This window comes from Platalea leucorodia (genome assembly GCF_965183815.1).
Source record: "Platalea leucorodia genome assembly, chromosome: 1".
Taxonomy (NCBI): domain Eukaryota; kingdom Metazoa; phylum Chordata; class Aves; order Pelecaniformes; family Threskiornithidae; genus Platalea; species Platalea leucorodia.
In genome coordinates this window covers 126,728,454-126,742,676 of record NC_138823.1, presented here as the reverse complement: position 1 = coordinate 126,742,676, position 14,223 = coordinate 126,728,454, and the positions used below count along the sequence as shown (strand labels likewise).

At 46.5% G+C, this 14,223-nt stretch overlaps 1 protein-coding gene across 1 annotated transcript in view; it reads left to right on the top strand.

Annotated features, from left to right (window-relative positions):
• Positions 1 to 10,060: 10,060 nt before the first annotated feature.
• Positions 10,061 to 14,223, top strand: part of LOC309589283 (ubiquitin-conjugating enzyme E2 E2) — a 223,943-nt gene continuing 219,780 nt past the window's right edge. The window contains exon 1 of the mRNA XM_082309267.1: positions 10,061 to 10,113. The gene's annotated coding sequence lies outside the window, so the exon portion shown is untranslated. The remainder of the gene's footprint in view (positions 10,114 to 14,223) is intronic.

Genomic DNA, 14,223 nt, shown 5'->3' with positions numbered 1-14,223 from the left:
CAGATTCCTCTGGAAGACAGCAGGGTTGGGGGCAATAATTGTTTGAGCCACTGAATTTTAAACTGTCATTAGGTGTGTGCCAATACGTTTATGGCGAGTTCCCTGGGGAGAAGACCACAAAAAACCCCAACCAAACAGAAAGTTACAGCTCAGTCTGAAACTGTGATAATAATCCTGTGTAGCTTACTTAGGATCCCTGTCTTCCCATATAATTTTAAAAACAGTACATTATTGTTGCTACCAAGAATACAGCTGCAATCTGAGATCTTGGACGTATGTTTCCTTCCATTCCTGGAGTGAAAAATGTTATCACAATTTACCTTTACAGCCATGCTGGGGAAAATGAAAACTCTTGTAGTATTCACTGGTGCTTTCAAGAGTTATATTAAAATTTTGCATCTCGACCTGAAGGACTCATAAATCTATACAAATATCAGGGGGTTTGAGCTTTTTGACATCCAATGTGACTATTATATATATTTTGTGAGAGGGAAACTGAGGAAAAGTTACTTAGTTTGTGTAGTTGCACAAGTCATCTTAGCTCTCCTCACTTTATATCCCAAGTTTTACCAGAAAAGACCATTCCTCCTCCAAGACACTCATAACGAAATCTGAAACCACATGAAACTAGGCTGGTTTAGGGTTTTAGTGTAAGTTTAAAACTTAGCCCATTTTTAGAAAAAGCCTCGCCATGACATTCATGAACTTTTGAATGAATCTAGATACTGTTTTGAGCAAACTTGCCTATAGATCTGGTTTGGTGACCAAACTATGTAGAGCACATGAAACCAGATCATCCAAGCTTTGATGCTTTAGTCAGTTTTGGTTTGCATTTTGAGTTTCAGACCAAAGCCATAGTTGAGGGAATGAACTGTTATGAATCAGAATAAAGAAAATGCTTCTGTGAGGTTCTCCCCAAAGAAACCCACAGACTTTTGCACAGTTCTCCCATTTCCCCTACAAAATTAAGTAGTGGCTTAAGCTTTCCTTCAGAAAGAAAGTAAAACTAAATTCTCCTGTCAGAGGGCTTACCCTTGTTACAGTTTCAAAAAAAGATATCCATTTTAAGGAGCACATTCCCTATGGTACATTCAGGACCGTTTTATTAAAATACATACGTGGCAAATAATGTATGGCATCAATAAAAAGGTTTTATAGTGGCAATTAGGATTTGATCCAAAATCCATTAATGTCAATGGGAATGGTTCCATTGATTTCCAAGGAGTCTGGAGTAGATCCACATGAAAAAAGATGTACATCCATTTCTAGGCCTAGCCTAATCCACCCAGGTGAGATGAAACCTGTGTGTGTTTCACGTGCCTCCCTTACCTTCTGGGCTCTCACCAATAGATTTTTAATTACCAGTAATGGCCAGACCATTATATTTAAATTGCCAGCCAATTCCTGGACCATTGTTTCAGATATGCGGGCTCTGTGAGCAGACGCCGAGGCAGCTGTGCAGCTCACGGCTTCTGTGGCATGTCACCTCACAGGAGATGTAGCATAGCAAACCATTTAGCTGGCGTCCCCCGCAACTGGGAACTCTGGTCCGGTAACACAGTGCAATCCAAGCTGCCGGCGCGCAGGAGTGAAAAGCTATCATTGAAACTCTTCCAAAACCAAATTATATCTTCCATTGTCTCAAAGGAATAATAAACCCTGGCTGGCTGATTGTGGAATATAATAATCATCTAGCTGAATTAGTGGGCATTCCTAGGAGTGACTGATTTCTGCTTTTCCCAAACAGCATTTTTTTTTACCAAGATAATAGTTATTCTTATCTGAAAAACAGGATTTCTCTATACATAACTACATGAAAACTAAAGTTAGGAAATTTAGAAACTGTGAGATTCAGAATTGTACTCCTTGTGTGTTCCTAGTAAAAATAAAATGCTCTTTAGCAAAAATATATGGCTGTTGAAAGTGGTTTCCACTGACACAGTGTCAGGGCCCCGAGGGCACTCACCAGCCTGACTGCCCTTGTCCGGCCTCCCCTGGGGATTCCCCCCCGCCTGCCCAGGGCCCAGGGCCCCGTGTCAGCCCCTGCCCCAGCCATGCCACAGCCTGTTTGAATCTGTAACACGCATTTTATTACTTCAATGTATTTTTCCAGGTAATGGTGAATTGTGGTGGTTTTTGTTTTTAAGTCATGTCTTTGATCTTACGAGTAGAAACGGAAAGTCTTGATGGCACTGAGCAATTTAACACCTATTTGTGATCCTGACAACGATGATTCACAAGCAAAGGATTCTGCTATCTTGCCTGCGCATGTTGGCCTAGCAAAACAAGCAATCCCACCTTCACCAAAGCAAAGCCAGAAGCACTTCATCGAAATGTGAAGCAGTTAGACCTTTCAGTGAGGATGTCGGAGACATGGGCAGAAACCACCTGTTTTCCTGAAGGGACATGTTATCTCGGGTTGCTGCCTTGAAAACAGGCAATGGCATGGGAAGGGGACAGGGCACTTCTTAATCTCTCCTGCTAATGCTGTTCCATTTTGAATGGGATCATTAAATATTAAAAGAGTGAAAGATCAAAAGATAGAGAATGACTTTTAGCCTGTTTGTTAGGCCTCTCACGTTTGCAGTTCCAATCCAGTGTAGACATAGGTATTTTTTACAGAGAAGAAGAGATGCAATGAGAGAGTACAAATAGGCCAAACTGCAAAATGCTGTAGTGGTAGGACACACTTCTGGGAGTTAGAAACTGTGTGGTTTTTTCCTTTCAGTCAGCAGACAGAATTAAATTTCCATTTCCCGCATTCTCAGTGATGCCTCCATTACCAGAAGATTGAACGGGCAAGGGTCTTCTGCTAGATCCAGGAGCTGGATCTAGGCACCCTGTAGCTAGAAGCCCCAACCTGATATAGGTACTTATGTTTGTGGAAGACTCTGTGCCAGTGTCATCTCTCTCCTTGCCACTTCCTAATGACTAGGTTAAGTGGCTCACTACTCAGCCAGATATTTGTGGACCTCCACTGCCTAAATATCTAGCTCTGCTAATGTATTTCACTTGAAATGTATGGCTTTCCCTGAGAATTGTGAACTTCAGTAGCCAAAATATCATCAATAGTTAGAAATCCCAACAGAGATAGCAAATTGCCTGTGTGGGCCTAGTCCTCAGCTGTGCGTTGGGTTCCAGTTCAAAGAACTCTGCTGAACACAGGAAATCGAGACAAAGAAACATTTCAAAGAGAGACTGTGGGCTGGATTCTCTAATTACTTTCCACTTTTCCAAATTAACTGTACAATGCAAGCAGCATCCACTTTGCAGAGGTAGAAATGGCTATGTAAGCTGCAAAGCTGGTCAAAATAAGGGTCTACTTGGATTAAAACATAGTAATAAATATAGCTGGGTAGGCTCTGAACTTAGTTACAAGGTTAAGCAGAATGCCATAAAACACTCATTATGAGAAGATTAAGATGTCCAGGAACCCACTTGTGCTGCGCAGGGCTCTGAACTGCGGTAAGGATACTCAGGAAAAAAAGTCTGCTTACTTAGGAAGTAGATGTGTTCCTGTGCCATGCCTTGCAGCTTCTTTAAATGAAGTGTATGCTTTACCTGTGTCCTCCCCACTGCCTTCTCATGACTTTGCAGCCTCAGGAACAGTTCCAGTGTGATTAAGAGTGCCTGTCCCTTCCCTGAAGCTGCTGCTCCCACTGCTTGCCAGCTCCATTTCGGCTGGGTGAGGCAGATGAGCACTAGCTGTTCTGCTTCCTGCTCCCTGAGGTTCTGCACAAGGAGCTCAGGGAAGAGCAGACAGGAGTTTGTCAGGCTCTGCCTAGACCTATAGGCAACAGATGCCATTTATTCCCTGCAACAGTTACCACCAAGGACGAGACAAAAGACGTTTGGGTTTTTTCTTCCTCTGTTTGTCCTTGGACTTAGCCACTGGCAGCTCCTTTGTTGGCACTAGTAGGATATAAGGTTCCATAAAGCAGAAGGGATAATTTAGGTTTATCAAACTGCAGACATTCCCCTTTATCACTTCCAAGTACAGCCCGAATCAGGCTTTTTGGCCAGGATCTTCAGGAAAGAAGCACAGAACATGACTACTCTGACTTACTGCTGCAGGGGACTTCCATTTCACTGGGGGAATCCCCTGCAGAGAACACGCGGTAAAAAGGCAGACAATCTGCTTCAGACTGACTGTAGTCCCTTGGGTTCCTGAAATATATTTGGTCATTCATATTGAAAGGACTGAACAAGCCTGCTGTACGGGGTTTGGTTTGCTGTGGTGGATGCACTAGCCTCCTCCTTAAGCATGCATTAATCATGCATTAACCATAGAGGACATTAGCCCACATTCTTCTGGAACCGTAACTTTATTAAAAGGGAACATGACTGCCCACGGCTTCTCTTTCTGTGTAAAGATGTAACTTTCCCTACAAAACCACAAGAAATCCTCAGAATTTTACCCATCTTTAATCAGAAAGCCAAGCTCTGATCTTGTGAATTAAGATGTTATGAAACCAAGAGAAAATAATAGGAATGCGGAGGTGCTGAAGAGCGTGTGGAAATAACACCTAAAACCCCCCAATTTTCTTTTCTAACCTATCTTTCCTTTTCAACATTCTCTCCCACGTACGGTGATGAATTAAGACAGGCAATGCAGGGAATTCTTCCAGTTACAGGTCACTACATTACAATAGCTTTGGAAATAAAGATTTTTCCCTTCAGTACATACAAGATGAGATTTTTAAAGCAGCGGCTTAGTCTAGGATTCAGTTGTTAACGATTTCTGTCTAGAAACTATCAGAGAATTATCCTGTGCAATTATCTTAAGTTGGCCTCTAAAGCAGCACATAGAAACAAACCTCTATTCCGGACACTAAAGCAGTGATTTACTCCCTATCTTAAAGAAAAAGCCAGGCTTTCACTAAGGACACGGAAGCAAGTTATTACCTCCCTCCCACCCATCCCTAATATGTTTTATCTTTATTCTTTACAATCCTGGATAGTGAAGCGGCTGAGAGCCATGAGGATCTCTGATGCCACATGGTTATTGTCCCAGTTGTTTCTTCTGGTTCCAGCTGAATGATAGCAGGAGCTGTTCCGCTTCTGAGCAAAGGGGAGGAGGAGGAGCTGCAAATTCTTGGGTTTTTTAGGTTAGAGTGAAAGAGATCTTAAAAGTTGTTTGCCTCACAGCTTACAACTCTCTTGATATTTAATGGCTTGAAAAGATTAGGGTGAATAAATTCTAATGATTTGGGGGTTTACTCTATTGTAGAGCAAATAAAAGTAGTCAGGCTAGTAATAATTCGTCTCTGTGCCCACAAAATCATTTTACTTCAGAATGCCATGAAAATACTTTAAACAGATTTCTGTCAAGGCACTATTTGAATAATAGGCTTACCTGGTGTTCAGGATTCAACCATGTTTTCCTTGATATAGGATGTCATTCTTTAAGGGATAAGGACATATGCAATTAGCTGAAAACTCTAATGACATTTCTGCTGCAGATATCTTCCTTGCTACTCCACTTCATTTTACATGCTGATAGCAGGAAAACAAAATGAACATGTAAAATCCTGATCTCTGAATCACTCAAATGTTGTGTCTTCAGACACAGCTGGTGCTTCAGAGATCAGGGTACCTGTGAATTTCAGTTTACATTTGCCAACATACAGAGTGGGATTCATCCAAGTGGCAACAAAAGCAAAGCAACATAGTAGGAAAAAAAAAATCAGATGCAGTGTGAGAATAAACTATCTACAAATAGGAGAAAGAGAATTATCAGAGAGGGAAAAAGAATAGAGAACAGGCCAAATCCTCTGGACTATCCTTGTGGCTTTGTGCCATCACAGTAGTATAAGGAAAGCCAGCTACGGGAGAGGAATCCCGTAGCAGCATAAAGCTACTGCAGAGACCCATGCCTTTGTGTGCCCCTGCCTCAGCTCAGGATGGAGGACAAGACTGGGAAAGAGGGGCCCTGCTGCTGAGAGCAGCCTGCTGCCTGCTCTCCGAAGAGCCCCGTGGGGCCCAAGACTCAGCCAGGAAGAAATGGGGGGAGTGACACAGGCTGGGATAGCTCCTGTGGAGCCGAAAGGTGGGATTGGGTAAAGAATGAATAAAGGCACCTGTCTCCCCATTCCTCCAACCCTCTGCTGATAATAGTTCAGATGGATGAAACGATGTGGTTCATTAGGATTTGGTTGAAAGAGATTGATAGAACAGGGCGCACCATGGACAACTGAATATTTCCATCTCACTTTTTAATATAAAATATTAAAGTTTTGAAAGTGAGATATGCTATCACAAGAGAGATACTGTTATGTTTCCATCTGTATCACAGTTGAGATAATTCCTCATCTTTTCTCTACCTCAGAAAACCAATCCCTTTTTATCAGTTATAACTTGACAACAATGTTCATTTAACAACTTAAATAGCAATATTAAAATTACATGTCCTTTTAAATGGGAATGAACAATAATTCATAAATAGAAATGCAGAAGAAACCTCAAAGTTGCATTTTCCTATTTCTTATTTTGACATGCAACAATAACTTATAATTTAATTTCCCTGATTTTTAACTGAACAGAAACGGATAAAACTTGCCATAAATGAGGTCTCAATACAGCTAAATAAGTCTAAAAATCTAAATTGATCCAATACTTCTTTAAATTAAACACTCTTAAATGCAAACTTGGCTCAAGTTTCTCCAACTTCATGGACTTTGATTGACATATCTGTCCTTATAACAGACACTCTAAATCAAGAGGCCTTAACAGAAGTGTCCTTAACTATAACAGTCTTAAAGCCTGTTTGTGCCAGGTGAGCTGAACTCGGTGTGCTTCTCCAAGGAAGCTGCAAGCTTCTGTGAGAGTAAAGAACTTGGGAGAACTTGGGTTGTTTTGGATGCACCCGGTGTTGTAAATAGTGTCAGCTTTTAGAAACTGCATAAAACAAGCCGGGGGGGCGGGGGGGAAGGTGTAATGTGTGTGCCTTAGCACTCCAGTATGGGTGAAATCTAACACTGGAGTATTGCCACTCACTTCAAAAGGGCCAGGATTTCACTCTGTATGATCCAAACTTACAAAAGTCTTCCAAAGGATTTTGAATAATACAAAATTATGCAACCTTTAACATCTGAGGGCCAAACACATTATTTCAAAAGGTCAAAAGGATAAAACTGGGAGCAGTTGACTACCCTGCTCTACCCTCTTTACACTGCATAGGTAGGGATCATTCAAAACCTCCACTTTTAAAATCACAGGGCACACCTCAGTGTGCATGTTCTATTCATAAGGCAGTACAAACCTTCTCCCTCGTTTAGTTGTCCTTAATTTAAGCCCTACCATTTAGGGCTTTGGGCCAGAGGTTACATACCAAAAGAAAAATCAGGGCCTGACTCTCAATGACTCAAACCCTTCACTTGGTGCTGGAACACTTCCGCGCTCCCTTAATTTTTTTGGCACCGGGAATTTATGACCCAGATTCTGGGACACTGTACAGCCCCATCCTACCCCTGTCTGAATTAGGCTATTCACTGAGCTTCTCTCTCTGTGCTTCCTGCAGATCCTAGCAGAAAAAAAGGAGTATAATGAAGCACACCGGGCTGTCACTGAAGTGAAGTCCTGACACGGGCTGAGGCGTTTCAACAGACAGGGTATTCGAACAGGAAAATTTATGCCTCCTTTAAGGCACCTTTAAGCAATCAGAGCACCATTAAGGAAATACGGCAGAAGACTCATTTAGAAGTGGATTTTGTCTCTTTCTGGATGGTTTTCAGGAGGTCTGTTTTGGAATGACTGAAAGGAGAAGGCATGACTTAAGTGATTTTAGAAAAGGGGACCATGATGTCAAGAGCGCACAATGCAGCCAGCAGCCTTTCAGTGTGATGAGAAGCCTTACTTGCAGATTTGCATTCTTTAAAGGATTTTTACGCATCCTATTCTGTTAATTACTTAGTTGTTAGTCCTTGTGAGAAGTCAATGCGTGCTAGCAGATAAAAACCCACCTAGTTGCCATTAAGAGCTTTTCTCCATGAGTTCATCAGAAGCAGGAAAATATCTTGTAAACGCACATGAAATAGGAAGAACTGGCTGACTGGAGTATTTTTAAGTTTAGGTGAAAATGTCACTGGGATTATTTAACAAAGAAATAGGAAGAGACAATAAACCAAGTTATTTCAAAACAATTACTCAACAAAGAAAAAGATTAAGTTTATGTATAGGGAAACTGCAAAAATCACTTCTGTTGTCTGGATATAACATGAAAGCAGGTGCCAATGTTTCTAATCCTTAAATTTATCTCAGCAGTGCTTCAAGTTCTCAATTTCTGTACGTTTGGTAGCACGGACTCCACCTACGCCTTAACGATGAGTCAGGAAAAGTACAATACTTCACCGCTCAAGCGGGGAGAAACTTTTCCTTGTACATGCAGAACGGCGAGAACCCATTTTATTTTTTAGCTCCCTTTAGTTGTTAAAAGGGGGAAAATATTTTGACTTGCCATTACCCTTTTACCCTCGGCTGGTGTATCTCCCTGTTAGAGGAAGGAAGGTTTGAGGTGATAAAAGTTTACATAATGAAGCTAAGCATAAACTGCACGCTATGTAGAGATTAAAGCAGGAGGGGCAGCACAAGGACAGAAGTATCTCGGTTAGGCCAACACAGCCGGTTACCTGAGTGCCAGTTCTGCGAGAGGCTCGCTTTGTTCCAGGTTAATATCATTCATACTTAATATGTAGCATTTAAGCGTGGCTCTGTCTTGGCCTCTGCCATCCCGTATTGCGATGCTTGCCATGGAGGCAATGCCTACTTGCGTGGGAGGCGAGATTCGTTTACCTGACTCCAGCCAGGCTACGGCACCTCTCTCCAGCGGGGATGCCGCCCGTCACCCCACGTTGCTAGCGGCCGGGGGCTGTTTGTGCCGTCGAGCTGCGCTCTTGCGACGCAGCAGCCTTGCGGCCGAAACCACCACGATAAAGACAAAAGTATGACCACGAAGCGCCGGCCTGGGCCCTCTCTCCGCGCTGGAAAAGGCACCGTGTGCCCTCGCACCGCCCCTCGCCAGGTAACACCGCCCTCCCCGCCCGGCCGCCCCCGGCCGCCGCCCGGAGCCTGCGCTGGCCCGGGGGCACCCGCCGTGTCTCCGGCTGCTCCGTCAGGCGGGGAGACGCGGCGGCTCCGCGGAGACAAAGGCCGCGGGGAGGTGCGGGCAGGGGGACGGCAGGACCGGGGCGGGGGGGGCGACCGGCGGAGGGAACAAAGCAGCAGAAAAAGATGAGAAGAGCAAAGAAAGTTGATACCGGCCCCCGCCCGCCTCTGCCTCCGCCGCAGCCCCCTGCCCCGGCCCGGCCCGGCCGCCCCCAGGACTTCGGCGGGGGGCTCGCGGGGCCGCGGGCAGAGGCGGCGGCGTGGGGCCGCGGGAGGGGGGGGAGGAGGGCCGGGTACCCCAACCTCCATCGCCCTGCGCAGCCCCGGCCCCGCGGCGGGGGCTCCCCGCTCCCCTCCCCTCCCTCCTCCTTCCTACTCGGCCCCGCTGACCCCGCCCCGCCCCCCCGCTCTTCCCTTTAACGCGCGCTCCCGCCGCCGCCGCCTCTTCCCCCTCCCCCCGCCCTAGCCCGGCCCGGAGGCGCGCCCCCTCCAACGTCCCCCGCGGGCACGCGCCCGCGCCCCATTCCGCCCGCCCGCCTGTCACTTCCCCCTCCCTCCCCCCGCTCAAACCGCGCGCGCGCGCCCGCCCACCCCGCCCCTCCCTCGGCGGACCGCGACCGCTCGAGCTAATTGGCTGGCGGGCGCGCGCGCGCGCGGCGCTGGCTGGCCGCGCGGGCGGGCGGGGGCGCGCGCGCGCGCGCGGAGGCGGCGGCGGCGGGGACGCGCGCGCGCGCGCGGCAGCGGCTTCACTTCTCTTCGGGCGGCGGGGGCAGGAGCGGCGGCGGCGGTGGGAGAAGCAGCAGCAGCAGCAGCAGCCGCCGCTGCTGCTCGGGAGAGCGGGGGGAAAGAAAGAGGAGGGCGAGGAGCGCGTGGGAGCGGGCTCATGACTCAGTGAGCGGCTGCAGCCCCTTCACAGCCCCGCGCCCGGCCGGAGTCGGGGCGACCGCGTCGGATTGTCCCGCAGCCTGCGCCCGGCACCAGCGAGAGAGAGAGACCTGCGCTGGCCTGCAGGTAGCAGCGGCCCCCCCGAGGCGCACCTCTGCCCCGGCTTAGGTCCCCGTCTGCCTCCCCTCCCCCCGCCGGGCTCCCACCCCCCCGGCCCCGCCATCCCTCCCTCACGGCAGCCCCCCCCCCCCCCCCCCCGACCCTCGGTCTCTACCTTTATCCTTCATCTCCCCTCCCCCTCCGCATCCCCCCGGCGCTGCCTGGTACCCCGTGCCCCCCCCCCCCCCATCCCGGCCGTGCCCTTTATTAGCAACAGTCCCGTCCGCCCCCCCGCCACCTCGGCATGTCTCCCAGCGCTCCCCCCCGGCTCCATCCATCCATCCTCCGGCCATCGCTCCAGCCTCCATTGCTCCTCAGCACCCCCACACCCCTTCAACAACTCTTCCGTGTCCATTTGTCCTGCTTGTCCCGCTGCGGGCGGGAGCAGCGGCCACCCCCGCTTCCCCCCCCACCCCGGCCCCGCTCCGTGCCGGCCCCCCGCGGCACTCGCTGCGCCCTTGGGCCGCTCCGGCGCGGGGGTACCCCCTGCCCCCCCCATGACCGAGCCTCCCGGGGTGCCCCATCCCCACCCCCCCCCGCAGTGGTGGGCGCCCCGGGCTGGAGGCCCTGGGGGGGGGCACTACCCCCCCACCCCCCCGGAGCGCCCCGAGGAGCCCCGCACCAAACCCCCTCCCTTCCCTCATGTGCCCCCGACGTCTTCCTCTCGCAGTCTCCTCCTCCTCCTCCTCCTCTCCCCGGCTGTCTCCTACTTCTCACCCCGGCCCGGCCGCCGCCTGCCCGGCCGGGGGGGGTGCGGGGTGCCCGTGGTGTTTGGGGGTGCCCGTGCCCCCCCCCCGCCGGTGCCGCAGGCTGTGGGTCTCCCCGACGGGCGGGGGGAAGCGGGCGAGTCACGTCTGTGCCCACCCGCGGCGGTGGGGCCGTGGGAGCCCGGGGCTGCCGTCCCGTCCCTCCCGGCCCCCCTCCGAGGCGGACCCTGCCCGGCTCCTTCTGCGTCCCCTCCTGTGATGTTTTGGTCCTTTTGCCCTTTACGGTTTATAATGAAGATGAAGTAAGGCGGCTGCTGCTGTTGCTGCTCTTCGTGGACCCTGCAGAAATATTCAATTTATCTTGGCTTGTAGGAAATTAAGACCGCTTTAGAAAGACATCATCGCTAGCTCTGCCGCCCTTGGGACCCATCTGCACATTGCCAGGATCTCTCTGTCCCTGACTGCTGGATTTTTTTTTTTTTTTGAGGGGTGGTGGCGGTTGGGTTTTTTTGTTGTGGTGGGTTTTTTTTTTTTTTTCCTTTTGAGGAGGGAGGAGAAGGTGCCAGTGGATACATATGACAGAAGCAGGATCTTTTGGACACTCTTCACTTAAGCTTGGTAGTTGTAGTTACACTTGTAATCTGTGTCTCTGCTGAATCATCTCACGTTAAGGAAGAGACTTTTAAGTCCCCTTTCACTCCTTCCTCTGTCCCCTCTGCTCATTTTTCTCAGCACAACAGCAGGGAGGTTAGCAACCCTCGTCTCAATGTAGAATAGCCTGGCAGCTAGGGACCTGGACATCGCGTGTCTTTCCTCTCACTCCGTGTGACAGTCACAAACACACTCATGGCTGTCCAGATTCAAGGAGTATCTTGTATTTCTCTGTCTGTGTTCGTGGCAGCAAAATGTTTTCCTAACAGTGTCATCCCCTCGGTTCTTTTTTTTTTTTTTTTTTTTTTTTCTCTCCATTCTCTTATTTGTTCGTGTGCTTGTTTGTTTGTCTTTTAAGTGTGACCACATTTAAAGTGTCTAACTTCAGGCCCTTTAAAACACACTCTTACTGTGATATTGAGCATCCCTTGAACTATGCAAAATTCCTAAAATTGCAGATATCATGAGGAGAGGGCATGGAAAGAACTGCCTGGATGTCAGAAAGGGGAACAGGGAAAGAAGAAGAGAGGAAAAAAACCCAAGAAACTAGCCAGACATCAAATGACAGATTTAAGCGTTTTCCTGTTGTAAATGCTGGCATTACATGTTACAGTAATTATATGCTCTGGGCTACTGTTACAGTGTTTGTCTGCTGGAGAGTAACCTGAACTTATGAAGTGAATACAGTTGTTTTTGGATAATAGTAATATTTATAGCCAAGATTATTCACAGCAGATGTCCTATACATATAGGCTTTATTGAATATGCTTTTAACTTTCTGGCCTGCAGTGTTAAAGCCTATGTACATCGTGAAGAGAATTTTTCTCTTTAAAATTAGATGTATTAAGCAAAGATCAGAACTAAAATCTAGCGTAAATAAAGGCCATCAAAAGTCTTATAAAAAAAGATGAGATTGTGTTTTAGCTGTATGCAGAAGCAAAGAAAATGGATACCTACTATCAAAATTGCATTGTAGTTATTAAATGCATATTTTGACTTGTCAGAATATGATACTTTTGTGTTTTATTACCTATAATTCTTCTGTTGCTTTTATCTTGAAATCTGACAACCAGGGTGTAAATATCTAAACATTAATCTGTGAAAATATATGAATTATGTTAAATATAATGTTGTAGCTGTACCATAGGAAAAATTGTTCTCTAAGAACGAACATTTTTTGTATTTTAATTTTAGGATGCAAACTATGTATTATTTCAGTTACTTCAGTGAGCAGGCTGGGTGTTGTATTTTTACATAAACTTATATAGGAAAATATATTTATAAAATATTCTTTTCCATAATAAAATCCAAAATGTGGCATAAGCTGATTAAGGGAAACCTAGTCTCATATCCATCATTTGCTATTACTTGCTAATTCTTTTAGCATCTAAACATTTTGAAGGGATGCCATGCTTACAGATTTCCTTTTCAGTCTAGCTTCATAAATTAGACAAAAAAGATCTAATTTCTCCTGAAGTTAGTTGAATCGTGTCAATAATGCCTGAAAAGATTAGTTCTTCCACTCCACGGTGTGTACTATTTGATAGAATTAGATCTTGGTAAGGCTTTTGCAGAATAGGAGTAAATTTATTTTCTTACATGCAGCTATAACTAGAACACCTAAGGCCTTTTTAAAAAGCATCCTTTTCAACATAACCCTGTTGGCATTGATGTTACTTTACTTTTCCTTTGCTGTCTCTTTCCATAAATATGTGCAGGGAGATGAACTTTGTTTAATCCAGTGAATGAGCATGGTTGAATCTGAGCCTGCAATCTCATTATTCTCCCTTGAGAGAGTATTAAAATGTATAATAGTCAAGGTGAATAGTTTTGTTCTTAATTGTCATGGTGTCTGTACATAGGTAAGAGGAAAAGCAAGTCGAAGTTCACAGCAATTTAAAACCCTTTGTGTATGAAAGAGCAAATTCTTGATTCAGAAAGATTCGATCAGAAAACCACCCAGATATATGGGGATTGCGTGGGTGTAAGCAAGTAACGTTTGGGCCTGTGTGCTTTGAAGGTGGTTCTTTTATTAAAATCTCTAGAGGAGGATGTATAAAATCGGTATATAAACTATAGGTTTAAAGGAAGGACCTTCTGGGTTTGGGGTTTTTTTTTGTAAAATTTTCTAACAGTCATTGCCACCACGTATGCTAATTCAGTAAGAGTTCTTCGTGGACATCTGCCCTTCATTAGAACAGTTTGAGAAGTCATGACAGCTGTAACAGTGGGCTTGTAATTCCTCATCTGTCGGCATATTGTTAAACTCTCTGAGATGAAGGAAGAAATGAAAATAGCTAACTAGTATCAGAACCGTGCAAATACAGCATTAACTTGACTTCTGAAATATACTGAGATTTCTTGTTGCTCGTGTTCTCTGACAGCTTTGTTGTCTCCATGTTGCCTGAACAGAATTTGTCAGGAAAAAACTTCCTTACATCCTCTACCAGTGTGCTTACTGCTCTAGAAGCATACCATTTTAGTAAATACAAACACTCCTGTGTTCGTGCCTTTTGGTTCTGTGAATGTTTCCATCGCGCATGCCAAGATGTGCATTTTGTAATGTGGAAACCCACATTATAGAGTTGGAATAAGCCCACAGATTTATTGCATATGGGATAACAGAGAGTCTTAAGATAGTAATAGCTCTCAGTTTTTAACAAACTATGCTAGATTTGAACCGGTGGCATAGTGATGAGATAGCTAACTCATGATGTTG